Genomic DNA, 17,450 nt, shown 5'->3' with positions numbered 1-17,450 from the left:
TATATTCCTTTACTTTATGTTCTATTTACCAAATCAAATTAACCAACTTTCTCCTTATACCTATGCAATTAGCTTTATTTAGGGTTTTTTTGTAACTGCAGTCAAATTTAATATGGAATTCAATTGTATTACAATCACTTTTTTCCCAGTGGATTTTTTCCTATGAGTTTACTGATCAACCCAGCCACATTGCATAATACTAGAACTAAAATAACTGTATCCCAAATTGGTTCTATGTGTATTGAATGAGGAAACTGTCACAAGCATCAGGGGTAGTTTATAGAATAAAGCAAACTGAGTTCGATTAATATGTTGAATTAAGACTACACATTGATTTGATTTTGCATAATGCTAGCTGATATTAATACTGGACAATTCAGATTCTAGAGAGTTAAATGGCTTGGATTGACATTAACATGTTTTTTTTAAAAAACAGCAGAGTGGCTCAATGGTTAGCACTGCTGCCTCACAGCAGCAGGGACCCAGGTTCAATTCCAGCCTCAGCCAACTGTCTGTGTAGAGCTTGCACATTCTCCATGTGTCTGCGTGAGTTTCCTTCAGGTACTCTGGTTTCCTCCCACATCCAAAGATGTGAAGGTTAGGCAAAATGGCCATGCTAAATTACCCCATAGTGTTCAGGGATATGTAGGCTAGGTGCATTAGTTAAGGGAAGTCTAGAGTAATTGATGTCGGGGAATGGGTCTGGATGGGGTACTCTTTGGAGGGTCAGTGTGGATTTGTTGGACCAAATGACCTGTTTGCACACTGTAGGGATTCTAATTCTAATTCAAAAGATAGGAGAATGGATCTAGGTGGGTTACTCTTCGGAGGGTCAGTGTGGAGTTGTTGGATGACCTGTTTCCACACTGTAGGGATTCTATGAATCAGATACTGAATATATTTATAACAGTCTTGCAGCACAGTTTTAACACAACATGAAAAAGAAAAGAAACTATGAGCTCTGTTATACGGAAACAATAAAAATAAAAACTAGCCCTTTCATTGCAGACATCAGAAATAGGTAAAGACCATCTTCAATAAGAGATTGAGAAAATCTGAGATTGATAGGTTTTTGTTAAGCAAAATTATTAAAGGATATGGGCCAAAGGCAGGTAGATGGAGTTAGGTCTCAGATCAGCCATGATCTCATTTAATGGCAAAACAGGCTTGAGGTGCTGAAAGGCCTACTCCTGATCCTATGTTCCTAAGATAATCTTACCATCGCCCGTTGATACTCCATGGCATATAGCATAGAAACAGACCGTTTGATCTAATTTGTCCATGCTGATTAGATATCCTAAATAAATATATTCTCTCTGCCAGCATTTGGCCTATATCCCTCTAAACTCTTCCTATTCATATAACCATCCAGATGCCTTTTAAATGTTATAATTGTATCAGCCTCCACCAGTTCCTCTGGGAGTACTTTCCATACACGCACCACTCTCTACGTGAAAAAATTGGCCCTGAGGTTCTTTTTAATCTTTCACTCTCACCTTAAACCTATGCCATCTAATTTTGGACTCCTCCACCCAAGGAAAATACCTTGTCTATTTATCCTATTATACTCCTCATGATTTTATAAACCTCTATAGGGTCACTCCTCAGACTTTGATGCTCCAGGGAAACTAGTCCTAGCCTATTCAGCCTCTCCCTGTAGCTCAAACCCTCCAAGCCTGGCAACATTCTTATAAATCTTTTCTTAATCCTTTCAGGTTTCACAACGTCCTTCTTATAGCAGGGAGACCACTAATAACTATCATTGACGAGAATTGAACTGGGATATCCATATAAATACTATGGCTACAACTACAGATTAAAGCAAAGAATACCTCAGTGAGTAACTCATTTCCTGACTCCCCTAAACCTGTCCACCATCTCCAAGGGACAAGTTAGGAGTGTAATAGAATACTCACTACTTACCTGGATGAGTGCAGCTCCAATGACACTCAAGAAGCTTCAAACCATTCAGGACAAAGCATTACATTTGTTTGGTACCAAATCCGCAAACATTCACTCCTTCCATCGCCAATGCTTGGTAGCAGCAGTCTGTACTGTTATGGACCAGGCCAGACCCCTCAAAACATTTCAAGAAGATAGCCCAGACACTACCTTTGCTATTTGATTTAAGCAAGTGTACAGTGAATATTCCAGGAGAGATTCAGCTGGTGAATCCACTTCGTTTTAAGCAAAACAGAATTTATTTACAATATTACTGAATGAAATATAAAGAACAGAAAACAGAATGCCGAATAACCTATCCAAAAACCCAACAGATTATCCCAACATAATGATGCTGTTCCAAAATACTTGCAACAATCCCCATAAACATCCCTTGGTACAAGAGGGAAATCAAACAGGTTCTTACAGGAGAGATGTCAGAGAGAGAGAGAAGGTCCAGCAGCCTTTCTTCACACACACACACACACACACAAACACACCCCTGCATGAAAATCAAACCAGAAAGTAGCTGAGTTGGGAGAACTGGCCACTCCTCTTTTATTATATAAGCTTTCAGGCTGTCAGATTCCTTCTGACAGTCTGCTGTCTACAGAAAATTCTTGCCTTTCTCTAACAATTCAGTGAGTGGAGCAGCCATACTGCTAAGGCTTGGTGCAAATTTTCAAAAAAATCCACTCATCTCATCCCAGGAACCATAGTACTGCTCTTTTTGTTGATGGTATGGGAAACTCCCCAAGTACCTTTGTTTTTGCATCCCATGGGGCCATTTGTCCATGCCCAATAACATGGCCCAGGAAGGTGACTTGGGCTTTGGCAAATTCACTTTTAGTCAGGTTTGTCACCAGGCCTGTGTTCCGAAGTCAATCGAACAGTCTGATAAATGTTGTAAATGTTTCTTTCATACGTGACTAAAAATCACCATGTTATCTATATAAATGACACATGACCAACAATGACCTTATTGGTTAGTTTCTGAAATATGGCTGATGCATTTTTCATGCCAAATGGCATGACTTTAAAATGATGCAGCCCATTCGGCGTTACAAGAGCCGAAATTGTCTTTGCTCTTTCTGCCAGTATCCTCTGAGCAAGTCCAACTTAGAAATATTAGCTGCTTCTCCCACCTTCTTAACAGGGTCTTCCGAACATGGAATCAGATATGCATCAGTCTTTGTAACTGCATTGACTTTGCGATAGTCTATACATAACCATTGTGTACCATCTGGATTTGGCACCATTACTATGGATGAGCTCCAGTCTCTGTAACTCATTTCAATTATGACATCTTAGAGCATGTGTTCAATCTCCTTTTGAACCTGTGCCAACTTTAGACTGTTATGTCTATAAGGATGTTGCTTAATTGGAACAGCATCTCCTATCTCTGTGTCATGCATAATTACAGTAGTACTTGCCAGCTTATTCCCACATATCTCCCCACGTGATAGTAATAACTCTTTCAGGTCATTTTGATTTTCTTTGGGAAGGTAACTCAATAATTTATCCCAATACTTGACAACTTCCTCATTGTCCACTTTAATTTGAGGAATGTCTAATTCAGAATTCTCTGAACTTGGTTCTTCCCTCTGTGTTGTAATTAATAATGCATTCTTCTCTTGCTTTCCTTTCCTGTCAAAATACCTTTTGAGCACATACACAAGACACACTCTGTGAGATTTCTTTCTGTCTGGAGTCCCTATCAAGCAGTTCACCTCAATTAATTTCCTTTCGACTTGATAAGGTCCACTAAACCTTGCTTTTAAAGGTTCACCTATCACTGGAAGTAATATCCCCAATAGCAAAATTGCAAGCATTTGATTTCTTGTCTGCTTCCTGTTCATTGTATGCTGCAATACTTTTAAATGTGTCTAGCCAACTTCCCAACTCTATTTAATAATTCTCTAAAATTTGACACATAGTCTTAATATATGGTCTCTGAATTCTGGCTTATTAATTTCTCCTTAATCAATGTTAACACTCCCCTCAATTCATGCCCAAAAAATAATTCAAATGGACTAAATTTGGTCGATTCGTTTGGTGCACCTCTGTTCGCAAAAAGCACAAACGGAATTCCCTTATCCCAATCATCTGGTTAGTCTTGACTATGGTCTTTAGTGTCTGATGCCACCTTTCTAGCACTCCCTGCGATTCTGTATGGTACACAGTAGATTTGAATTGTTTTATTTCTAAGCTGTCCATAACTTCCTTGAATAGTTTTGATGTGACGTTTGACCCTTGGTCTGATTATATCTGTACTGGTAGTCTGTATCTGGTGAAACATTTTTGTAATTCCTCTACAATCCTTTTAGCTGCGATATTGTGTAATGGACAGCCTCTGGAAATATAGTCAATTCATCCATTATTATTAACAAATACTGATTCTCACTTTTTGTTTGAGGTAGGGGACCTATGCAATCAACGAAGACTCTTGTAAAAGATTCCTCAAATGCAGGATTAGGTATTAAAGGTGTGGGTTTTATTGCCACCTGTGGTTTTTCAATCACCTGACACATATTACATGCCTGGCAAAATTCAACTACTTTCTTGTGCAGTCCAGACCAGTAAAAATGTTTTTGTATTTTGGCTTGTGTTTTCCTCACTCCGAAATGACCCCCCAGAGGTAGCTCATGTGCCTCCTTTCTATACACCACTGATTTGATGACTTCTGCCCATTTCTCATCTGCCTGAATATGAGATGATCTCCATTTCTGCATTAAACATCAATTTTAATGTAACAACATTCAAGGATACATTTAGATTTCTTTTCTGTGCGTGCCTTTTGATATGACTGCTTTAAATGTTCATCTTTCTGCTGTAACTCAGTTAACTTATCTGAGCTAAAGTTGTCTGCTTTGTCATCAACTGCTCCTGCTTTGTCTCAACCATCTGATCATACAAGGTCTCTGCTAATCCCACTTTAACTTTCTTATCTATACTCTCTGATGTCTCCTGTTTCAACTTGTGACGTTTTGACCTCGTTATCACACTGTCAGGAAAAATTTCAGGATATGTATCCTGTAAATGTTCAGTTGCTTGAGTTTCCACTGGCTTTTCAACCACAGTAGGCAGCACTCCTATCAATGAATCAGCTATGTCAATAGCAAGGACGAATTGTATTCCTGGAGCTGAGAGTTTGTCCAATACTCCTACCACAAATTCTGCACACTTTTCTGAACACTTTAATGTCACTTTACATAATTGAGAGCTTTTTGTCTTATCATGAATTCCCGTTACTGGTGATGGTCCTTCAGAAGTAAATGTCTCCTCATCTTTGTGCATCACAACTGAGAGGATCCTTGTCTCTTAATATTGTAATCTCTTTACCTGCTGCTCCTAGCTTATGTGAATAAATTTTACCTTTGCGGGTATATGGTTTAAGAAGATCTGGCACTTCCTCCTTAACCAACCTCCAACCAGCTTGTATATTCTGGTGCAGCTTTCTAGCCTCCACTGTGCTTTCTGTTCCCACTCCAACAAAATTCACTGGCTTATCCTGTTTGCCTACATCTGGCTTCCCAGTGCTTCTCCTAACCCAGCAACACTGTGATTTCATGTGGCCAACTTTACTGCAGTGAAAACACTGGAGGTTTTTTAACTTCTCTGTCCCCTTCAAGGGTTTCCTTTTTACCATATGGTAAGTTAGCCTTATGATCTTCACCGAGATCTACCTTTCCCTTTTCACGTGAGCGTTTCTCTTTTCCCTAATTTCTATCCCTTATAGATTGAAATTGATTAGGGATGCCAAACTTTGTTTTATGGACCAACTCATTTCAGCTGGTAATCTTGTTGTTGTAACTTTCTGCTCTTCCACATGAGTTCTCACTACTTCAGAAAGTGAATTTTTTAACTCTTGTCTAAGTGCCAATTTCTGAAGTTCAAACACTCTCTCTTTTTCTCTCTCTTCCTCTAAAGCCATTCATTCTTTTTCTCTTTCCTCATTTCTGTTGTCCTTTCCTTGTCTTTTGCTTCTAACTAAAACTGCTTCATTTTAAATTGAACTTTAGCCATCTCTATACATTCCGATGGTGTTGTTATGGACTAGGCCAGATCACTCACAACATTCTTAAGCAGGCAGACCAGACTGTAACTTTGCAATTTGTTTCAGTAAGTGTACAGGGAAAATTACTCGGAGTAAGTTAGCTAGGTTGACTATCAGCTTTTAAAACAGACAGAAATTTATTCACAAAATTATGGAATGAAACACAAATAACAGAATATAGAACATCTACAGAACTAGACTTAATGATGCTGTTCTGAAAAATATGTGCAACACTCCCAATAAACAAACCCCTTAACAGTAAAAATGAAACAAAGGCTTACAGGTTGAAGTTAGAAGGGCAGATGGAGAGAGAGTAGAGCAGCCTGTTTCCACACAGCTCGCTGCTGAACTGACTCACCAAAGCTCTGAATTGAATTGCACAGCTAGAGAGCTGGCCACACCCCCATGACTTATACAGGTCACTTCTAAAACATAAAAGCTTTGGCCTAAAGTCTCATCTGTTTATGTATAAACAAAAAGGCCTCCCAAAACCCTTTCATCTCTGTACAAAACCCATCCAATTCAGAGGCTGGAGCATTTTCTGACCCCTCTGAAAAAAATCAAGGATACAGTATCCTTGACAAAAGGAACAGCTTTGAGAAAAAAAGACTGGCTTTGTGACAGTGTTTCCAGCAAATTTAAATGCTAAGCTATTGCTGTAATTATCACTTCTTCCCTCACGGAAGGAGGAAGCTGCAACTCCAACTTGTTTGCTAATTCCCGCAGCTTGGCCTTAACCACCTTTTGTAAAATCCTCAAGGTCACTTCTTCCACCCTCAGAAAACTCTTGGTGACTGAAAGAGCCATTGTTATCCCAAGCACTCTTTAAACCAACTTAAATCAATACCCAGAACAAAAGACACTAACAACTACTACTTGCTGCCTTCAGGTCCATCAATTCCACTCCCAATTTGGAATTACAAAACAAATCTCGCAAATAGCCCTCAATCTATTATGGACCAGGCCAGACTCTTCAAAACATTTCAAGACGATGGTCCAGACCCTAACTTTGCTATTTGATTTAAGCAAGTGTACAGTGGCTATTCCAGGAGAGATTCAGCTGGTCAATCCACTTCATTTTAAGCAAAACAGAATTTATTTATTAGATTACTGAATGAAACACACAGAACAGAAAACAGAATACTGAATAACATATCCTAACCGAAAACCCCCAGACTATTCCAACTTAATTATGCTGTTCCTAAATACTTGCAACAATCCCCATAAACATCCCTTGGCACAAAAGGAAAAATCAAACAAGTTCTTATAGGAGAGACGTCAGAGAGAGAGAGAGAGAGAGAGACAGACAGAGACACAGAGAGAGAGAGAGAGTCTAGCAGCGAGAGAGAGAGAGAGAGTCTAGCAGCCTTCACACACACACACACACACACACACACACCTGCATTAAAACTAGAGAATAGCTGAGCTGGAAGAACTGGCCACTCCCCTTCAAATATACAAGTTTTTTTTAACTTGAAAGCCTTCTGCCTGAGGCAACTCTTGCTAGCTGTTATCAAATTGGCCCTAAAATCCGTCCATACACAGGATGTATGGAACTTTTGTCATTTACAACCTCTCTGAAACAAATCAAGGACGACCTAACCTTGCTAAAGGAGCAGCTTCATCACAGTACCATCCACAAGATGCACTGCAGACATTCACCAAACACATGACCGCTTCCATCTCAATGGACAAGGGTAGCAGATACATGAGAATACCACCACCTGCAGGTTCCCACCAAGCTATTCACTATTATGTCTTGGAAATATATCACCCTTCCTTCAAGGTTGTTGGATCAACATCTTGGAATTCCCTCCTTGAGAGCATCATGGACTAACTTTCAGCATATGGACTGCAGTGGTTCGAGAAGGCAGCTCATCAGCACTTTCCCAAGGGCATTAAATGCTCACCCAACAAGCAATGCTCAGGTCCCGCAAGTGAATATAAAAAGAAGCCTCACACCAGTCCTTTTATTTCAAGTGCTATCCTTGTAAATATTAAAACCTCAGTGATGAGTCACTACTATCTTCACTCTAAAGCTCCTTGCTCAGACTCAGGCTGGTAGAGCTACAACGGTTTTCCTTTTTGGTGTAGTCACAAAATGCATTTTGCATTCATCTGCTGCCTTTCCCTAAAACACCTAAAACAAACTGCAAACTAAACTCACTATCACTTTTAACATCAGAGCAAACACATTTGAATTCCCTCACTCAGTTATCTGGCTGACCTTTTGGATTGTTCAGTTTCTCTGTGTCACTGGACTTCTCTAGCTGGGTAACAACTTTTTTTCTCTCTCTTTTTATTTCATTGAACTGTTCTCTTCAAGGGTTTAAAATCTCATGTAAGTGCAGATAAAGAAAATAAAATCTCCAGATTCCGTTTCTCAAGACCCTGCAAGCTCAGAATTGAAACCCTGAAAATGGCTGTGTCTTTCCCCTCTTAACTTACAAACTACAAAATATAAATTCAATTTAAAGTTATACTTTGATCTTAAAAATTAGACAGAACATTACTGACCTGTGATATAGGTGTTTCGATGTATGACATGAACCAGAACTGCAATATCATCGTCTGTTAGTTTATGGTTAGGAAAAAGCCGTGAGTTTCCGTTGAGAGTCAATGTGAATCCCCCATACATTGTCCTACAGGGAAAGGGCAGACAAGTCAGTTAGGGACTTGGGGCACTTGGGATTTGTCACACTCTCTCTGCATTCATGTTCTCCAAACTACATTGCAGGAAGCCGTGCCTAAAGCAGGGATATCAGACAGTGGTCCATTCATCAGGACCCTCACATCCACCGTCTAACACTTCCAAGCAAGAAATATTTCCCTCTTGTCATTTGGCTGTTTAGGGTTCAAATTTTACACACTGGGCTCGGGAAGCCTGCCACAGCTCATGGTCAGCCCCCAAAAGTAACCAAAGTACAGACATGAAATGAGAAAGAAGCTTGCTTTACCATTTGGGCTCTTCTTCCCTTCAATGGAGTAGGATAAACATTCTCTGCAAAAAATGCACAAAGTATCCAGAATAAAATCAGAATCTAAAAGCCTTAATTAGTATGGAGACTATCTTCCCTCATCATGGCAGGCTTGGTCTAATGAGTGTGAAGGACCTAAACCTGTCTGTAATTGCCAGATAGGTCTTTAGTCTAACTCCATTGTTCTTTTCTAGAAAGGCTTTGTTCTGAATTAGGAAAGTACAGGACTCCTCTGGGCTGCTAGGCTTTGGGCCTCAGCTGCAGTATCCTATTGGGTACGAGAGGAAGTGTCGAAGTTCACTAATGATGTTATTACATCTGGAGATTCATTCACCGGGGCGGCACAGTGGCTCGGTGGTTAGCACCAGGGACCTGGGTTTGATTCCCGCCTTAGGCGATTGTCTGTGTGGAGTTTGCCCTGTGTCTGCATGGGTTTCCACTGGGTGCTCTGGTTTCCTCCCACAATCCAAAGTTGTGCAGGCCAGGTGAATAGGCCATGCTAAATTGCCCATAGTGTTAGGTGCATTAGTCAGGGGTAAGTATAGGGAATGGGTCTGAGTGGAGGGTCGGTGTGGACTTGTTGGGCCGAATGGTCTGTTTCCATACTGTAGGGAATCTAATTGCATTTTGAGATGATAGTGGGTGAAGTGCCAGTACATAAATGAGAGAGAAGAGGGAGAAGGAAATTGAAAATGAATCTCTGTCTCCTTTATTTCATGCAGTTTAAAGATCTACAAATGTAGAAAGGCACAAGCATAGGTCTTGCTATTGTTACCTGTAGTGATTAGACTAATTCAAGAAATTTTGGACACAAAGCCATCTGATACCAGTCAGTGACCAGACCTAAAAAAGCCAGACTATCCAGAGTCATGCCCAAGTAAAAACGAAGATGGCTGTGGCTGTTGGTTGTACCAGTCTCAGGACATCCCTACATCCCTGAGGAGTTCCACAGGGTAGTGTCCTAGGCCCAACAATTTTTAGCTGCTTACTTCTATAATAAGGTCAAAAGTAGGCTCGTTCACTAATGATTGCACAATGTTCAGCACCATTCACAAATTATTAAAAACTGAACCAGTCCACCTCCAAATTCAGCAAGACCTGGACAATGTCCAAACTTGGGCTGAGGAGTGGCAAATTCACACCACACAAGAATGGGAAATTACCATCTCCAATGAGTGAGAATCTAACCATTGACTCGTTAAATTCTATGGTATCACTGTCACTTAATCTCTCACTATAAACATCCTGGGGGATGCCATTGACCAGAAATGGAAATGAATTAGCCACATAAATACTGTGGCTATAAACACGCTGAACATAATCAAGTTGAAGGCAGCTCATCAATATCTTCTCAAGGTCAATTAGGGATGGACAACAAATATTGGTCAAGCCAGTAACTCCTAAATCCAGTAAATAAATAAAAAAACACATTCAAAACCTTAATAGTTTTTGATTTTTTTTTGTCCTGACACTGAAATGTTTGTTTATTGCCTATAGGGACTCCTAACTCTCTTTGTACTTCCAGTAATTTGATTAAATATGCACATTGGTCTAAAATAAATGCAAAATGCTGTGGATACTGGAAATCTGACACAAATACAAAGAATGTCAGAGGTGCTCAGCAAGTCTGATAGCATCTGTGCAGGGAGAAACAGAGTTAAAGTTTCAAGTCTGATTTGACTCTTCAAAACTGTAAACTGATGCATTCATTTTTGGTTGAAAATGGATAACCGCGTACTCAATAAATCATTCACTCAAAAACATTGCTGTCTCTCTGTAATTTTATACTGTCACCTGTAGTAATTGTAATGCAATCAGCCAGCTGGACTTCATTGAATATGAGTTTCCTGATTGGGGCTGTTAATCTGGTCCAATCAAGAAGACCTGGCTGACATTAAAGGATGAAAGTCAGAGATATTGGGTCCCTTGATTGACTGACTCGGTGAGACACGGTGTTATTGTCAACGACTATGCATTTGTAAATAAAGGGAGATTGGTGATGGAATGCTGGCCTCTGAAGAGTTATTTCACCATCCACATCGTGGACGCTGTCATCAACTCACAATTAGCAAAGTTGAATGTATGACTGGCTTGCGTTATCTAACTCACTATTAAATATAGTGACCCTAACGAACTAACCTTACTGTAGGAACATTTTAAAATCTTGCAACGGAGTACTAAGAAAACAATAAAGGGAAGTGTGAATGCAAAAGTAAATTAGCAAAAAATATGTAAAAATGAACTGGAAAGCTTATATGTATACATAAAAGGAAAAGATTAGCAAAAAATAGTTTGTCCATGACTAACAGAATTGATTAAATTCACAGTGAATTTAAAAGGAAACGCAGACAGAGTCATAGAGATGTACAGCATGGAAACAGACCCTTCGGTCCAACTCATCCATGCTGACCAGATATTCTAAATTAATCTATCCCATTTCCCAGCACTTGGCCCATATCCCTCCTAATATTTCCTATTCATATACCCATCCAGATGCCTTTTAAAATTTGTAATGGTACCAGCCTCCATCACTTCATCTGGCAGCTGATTCCATACACGCACCACCCTTTGTGTGAAAATGTTGCCCCTTTATGTCCATTTTAAATTTTACCTCTTTCACCCTACACCTACACCCTCTACTTCTGGACTCCTCACCGAGGAGAAAAAAACCTTGTCTATTTACCCTATCCATGCCCCTTGTGATTGTCTAAACCTCTATAAGGTCATCCCTCATCCTCCGACACTCTAGGGAAATAAGCCTCAGCTTATTCAGCATCTCCTGAAAGTTTAAACCCTCCAACCTTGGCAACAGCCTTGTTTTCTAAACCCTTTCAAGTTTCACAACATCCTTCCTATAGGAAGGAGACTAAAATTGGAGGCAGTATTCTAAAAGTGGCCTAACCAATGTTTTGTACAGCCGCAACATGACCCAACTTCTATACTTAATGCTCTGACCAATAAAAGAAAGCATATCAATATTAAAAGGATATTTCTGCCTGTTTTCAAAGAGGAAGTTATTGAAAACCTCCAATTGTTGTTGGTCACAAAGTGATGAAAGACTCTCAGTATATGCGAGTGTTCCATTGAGTTTAGCGTTCAACAGAATGAATTTATGAGCAGATTCGAGATACTGATTTCTGGAACTTTCTAAAATACCCAGAAAATATTCCATTGTGATAAGTGTGTTTCTTTAAGGATTACTTGTTACTGAAGGAGAGGAAGAAGAGAAAAGACGAACAGTAGAGAGCAATTCTCAAGTTTATGGCCAAACAGAAATCAAACGAATGGAGACTGTTAATTTGGCAACATATGTAGCACTTTGTTCCTTTCATAGCTCAAGCTGTTGTCTAGCAATTATAGACCATCAAACATTCTCTTATCTCTCTTTTAAAAGTTTTCTCTCGAAGTCACTTAACGTTTTGTAAACTGCAGGCAATCCCCAATTGTCTTGACCATTTGACCTTGCATTTGAAAAAGTCATGACAAGCCACTTGCAAAGCAAGAATTGTTCACATCTTCAAGTTTCCTGTTCTCATAACCCTAGTGGTCAGGTTTCAAAATTCTACAGACTCAGAAATTGTTCCTGCAGAATGAAAAGTAGCAAGTGTACCTCCACTATATAAGACAGGATGGAGAGACATAAGCAGGAATGACAATCCCAATACTTAACATTAGTGTTGGGAATACATACTTATAGCTCAGGATTGGACGTTACGTTCAAGACAGATTCTGGATTTAAAAGAGTTTTATCAAAGAGTAAAGAGTAAAAACTATTGTGAGTGCAATTGCAAGTCTCTCTCCTGAGATCTTTTTATCAGTAGATTTCTTGGGAATTTATGTTAATTATTCTGCCAGTTGCTTGCATTCCATGAGCTTTAAGGATCTACTATATGTCTTCACTAATCTTTTTCTCTTTTTTGTACGCAGTTGTAGAAACTTTTACCATCTGGTTTTATGCACCATGTAGGTTTGCTACTTACTTCTTCGTGGATGTTCATTGTTCTTGTCCAGCACTAACTATCTTTGAGAAAGTGAGTTGCCTTTTTGAATTACTGCAACTCTTGCAGCATAGGGGCACCCATTGTGCAGGTAGGGAGGAAGTTCCAGGATGTTGACACAGCAACAATGAAGGAACAGCAACATACAGTAGGTTCTGATGTAATGCGAAAGTTCCGTTTCCATCTGATCCCATGTTATAAGAAAATTGCGTGATAGCCACGCCATTTAAACTATTGGTTCGGAATTGTGTTATAGCCAATACAGGTAAGGAAAGTTCGCTTTCTAGAAATAATGGCCTAAATTCTTCAATTGTGTTAAAGCCAATTTGCATTGAAGAAACGTGCATTATAGCAGACCTGACTAGTTGTGAGTCAAGATGGGATGTGATTTGGAGGGGAATTTGATGGTGGCGGTGTTCTCATGTATCAATTGCCCTTTGTCATTTGAGAAGGTAGAGGATGCAGGTTTGGAAGGTACTGTTGAAGGAACTTTCGTGAATGTGGTGCATCATGTTCATGGTACACACTGCTGTATGTCGGTGGAAATGAATATTTAAAGTGATGGGTGGAGTATCCTAACAGCTTGGATAGTTGTGGATGGTGTCAAACTTATTGAGTATTTCAGTACACTCCTGACTTGTGCTGTGTGGATGGTGAACAAACATTCAGACGATGGGGGTGAGTTTTTGTCACGGAATTCGTCGTGTCTGACTGACTCTTGCAGCCACAAGATTTATATGGCTAGTCAAGTTCAATTTCTGGTGAATGGTAATGCCCCAACATTTTATTTCTAAGGAATTCAGTAATAGTAATGTCGTGCAATATCAAAGAGTAATGGTTAGATTCCCCTTTGTTAGTCCTTGCCTGACAATTGCGACATAATGTCATTTCTGAAAAATGAATTGTGGTTTGTGTAGGCACAAATGAGTCATTTTCTAGTTGCAATGAATGGGATCAGTGATGGGACTCAACTCTTCACAATTTATTCATGTGCTGAGGCTCTTTCTGTTTGTGGTGTATATTAATGATGTGCACTTAAATATAAGGGATATGTTTGAGAGGTTTGTGGATGACATCAAAATTGGTAGTGTGCTAGATAGTGAGGAGGATTGACTTAAACTGAAGGTAGATATCAATGCATTGGCCAACTGGACAGAGGAGTGGTAAATGGAATTCAACCCAGAAGAATATGAGGTAATGCATTTGGGAATGGCCTTCAAAGCAAGGGATGAAACTATCAATTTGTATGGCTTTCTTGGTCATTTCCAGGAGCAGTTCAGAATCAACCACATTATCCTAGGTCAGACCAGATAATGACTGCAGATTTCCTTCCATAAGGAACATTAGTAAATGACATTACCAAGACAAGATATTTATTTAGCATGATTTAATTGATCGAAGTTTCTCAGTTGCCATTGTGGCACTTGAACTCATGCCTCTCAATCATTAGTCTAAACCTCTAGATTAATTGTAGAGTTGGGCTACCACTCCGCACTGTAGTTATATATCAACCACAGCACACCACTGTAATATAATGGGAAGAAAGTTTTGTTAAAGCTTTGCAAAATTCTAATTGGAACAAATCTGGATTATCATGTTCACCTTTGGGCAATGTTTTAGACAAGACATTTTGGCTTTGGTGGGAATGCAGCACTGATTTAGTTCAACGTGAACTCCAAAGATTAGACATTGAAGGAATTTGCATTCTCTCCAGTATAGAGGGATAAGAGGTGATTTGATTGGCAATGTTAGGGCTTTGAAATTAATTGATAGGTCAAGGAAACAAATTTTAGAGCCAAGTTCTTCATGGAGAAGTCAGAAACACCTCCCATGTAGTTCAGAAGTATGGCATTCCCACAAAAAGTAATAGTAATTTGAAATTGATGTCAATAATAATCTTGAGGATATGGAGTTCAGATTAGATACAGTGTGGAAACAGGCCCTTCGGATTCCCCTACATTTACCCCTTCATCTAACACTACGGGCAATTTCGCATTGCCAATTGACCTAACCTGCACATTTTTGGACTGTGGGAGGAAACCAGAGCACCCGGAGGAAACCCACGCAGACACTGGGAGAATGTGCAAACTCCACACAGTTGCCTGAGGCGGGAATTGAACCCAGGTCTCTGGCGCTGTGAGGCAGCAGTGCTTTGTGCGGATAGAATGAGGCCACAAATCAATCATGATCTCATTGGTTACAATTTGAGGATTGTGGTACTGAATAGTCTCTCTATTTTAGATATTCCCGAGATGTACGGTAGAAAATGCAATTTGAAAAATATGTTCAGAGGCTGGTTCCATAAATTATCTTAACCATGAGTTGGACATGGACTTGAGAATTAAAGAAAAACAGATCAGAGGGCCACAAAATAAAAATTGGACATGGATCTAAGCAAGTCAGTTACATCGATATGTTGGGATGAAATTGTCTCCTGCTGCACCCACTCTATGATTTGTTCATACATATTTGTTCTGTTTGTTAACAGAACGCCCCCGCAGCTCATTTGTTTGCAATTACAATATCTGGGACTTTAATGAACCCCATTTCCTTTAATCGTTCTGTATCTCATATAAGAACATTTACTACTAGCCGTAATATCATTTGCAAATTTAATATGTGAAGAAGTATTGGGCAGACTGACCCTGGTGGGAGGCGGTCAGTCTGGCGAGTCACCTCCTCAATGTATGGGTTGCGTTCTTTGTTCATGTCTGCACAGGTTTGCAAGTAAAAGTTCATCAGGGTTCCTGGACTGCTCGGCCTGGTCTAAAAATATAACAAAAGTAAATTAGACGGTCTGACACAAACCAACAGCACAATTGATCCCACTTTGTTTCATTACTGCCACTCCATAAGGTTCTCCTCCCTCCTCTCCCCATCTGCCTCATGCCTCTGCTTTCCTAATTCAAAGTTAAAAATCAGACAACGCCAGGTGAGAGTCCAACAGGTTTATGTGAAAGTACAAGCTTTCGAACGCTGCTCATTCGTCAGGTAGCGCTCCGAAAGGTTATACTTTTAAAAAAAATTAATGATAACCTGGTGTTGTGTGATTTTTAACTTTGTCCACCCCTTTCCAACATCGGCACCTCCACATCATTCCTAATTCAACTTCTTCCTACTTTCTAGCTGTCTAGTCTGTCTCTCACCAACGCCAATCTCTGTCGTTTTCTCTCTCCCTTTCATTTCGCGTTCTCCAACCTCCCCTTTCCGCCCACCGCACATCTCCCTTCCCTGCCGCTCTTTCCCCTCTATCTTGATCGACTTCCCTCCCAACCTCCCTCTCTAATCCCCCTCTCCATTGACCTCTCCCTGATCCAACGTGAAATCCATCTTGCATAAAACCGCGTGTTCTGTTTCTATGGTGACCGACAAACAGCAACAAGCTTCTCATAATGTCAGCACAACACAGAAAACCGCATCCACTGCCAGGGGGAGACAGAGAGAGGTGTGTAGGGACAGAAATGATAGAAATAGGAGGCACACATGGGGGGAGGAGAAATGGTAAAGAGTGAGAAAGACAGGCACGTAGAGACTGGAGAAAGATAAAGGTTGGGGGAAGGAGAGAGGAATGATAGCAAAGAGTGATGGAGATCAGAGGCACATACAGATATAAAATGAAACAGCCAAAGTCTTTTACTTAGTGTAGGGGAGTCCAAAACGAGAGGCATAGATTCGAGGTGAGGGGGAAGATTCAAAAGTGATCTAAGAGGCAACTTTTTCATGCAGAGGGTGGTGCTTGTATGGAATAAGATGGCAGAAGAAATGGTGGAGGTTGGTACAATAACATTTAAAAAGTATCTGGATGGGCAAATAAATATGCAGGGTTTATAGAGATTTGGGTCAAATGCTGGCAAATGGAACTAGATTAATTTGAGATATCTGGTCAGCATGCATTAATGGACCAAAGGGCCTGTTCACATGGTGTTAAGTTTGCTGTACGTCTCAAAATAAGTGTTGATATGGCTAAAAAAAAAGAGTTGGAGATAGAGACAGGAAGAGGAGAGGGAAATTGGGCCAATAAGAAACATGGATCAGAACATTGCAAAGAGTTGCGGAGACAAAGGCAGCCAGAGATAAAGGAAACAAATAGAAATAGACAAAAACAAGCAAAAAGAGAAAGATAAAGGAATAGAGGGCTTGGAAGGTACAGCAGGGACAATGATAGGAAACTGGGTGAGAGAGGGGCAGAGATGGTGATAGGCAAAGAGAAAAAGACAAATAGAATCACAGAATGTCCACACCGATCCATCCTATTTCTTCCTACCCTGTTCCACCTAACCCACATATTCCTGGACACCATGGGCAATATAGCCAATTTCTCTAAACTGCAAATCTTTGGACTGTGGGAGGAAACCCACACATAGGAAGAATGTGTAAATGTGTAGCCGGTCACCCAAGACTGGAACTCAATCTGGGCCCCTGGTACTCTGAGGCAGCAATGCTAACCACAGAGCTATTGTGCTCAGTAAAAGATCA

The 17,450-nt window shown here is 40.1% G+C and overlaps 1 protein-coding gene across 2 annotated transcripts in view; it reads right to left on the bottom strand.

Moving 5' to 3' along the window:
• LOC132821828 (myoneurin-like) overlaps positions 1 to 17,450 on the bottom strand; it is a 64,570-nt gene that overhangs the window by 316 nt on the left and 46,804 nt on the right. Inside the window, exons 8-9 of one of the 2 annotated variants that reach the window (XR_009645358.1) lie at positions 15,619 to 15,740; positions 8,516 to 8,640 (exon numbers count right to left, since the gene is read on the bottom strand). The gene's annotated coding sequence lies outside the window, so the exon portion shown is untranslated. Of the gene's footprint in view, positions 1 to 8,515; positions 8,641 to 15,618; positions 15,741 to 17,450 lie in introns of those variants that run through there. The other variant, XM_060834670.1, reaches the window with a different exon arrangement.

Source organism: Hemiscyllium ocellatum, chromosome 13 (genome assembly GCF_020745735.1).
Source record: "Hemiscyllium ocellatum isolate sHemOce1 chromosome 13, sHemOce1.pat.X.cur, whole genome shotgun sequence".
Taxonomy (NCBI): Eukaryota; Metazoa; Chordata; class Chondrichthyes; order Orectolobiformes; family Hemiscylliidae; genus Hemiscyllium; species Hemiscyllium ocellatum.
The sequence above is the reverse complement of the archived record's forward strand: the minus strand, read 5'-3'. Positions and strand labels throughout refer to the sequence as shown.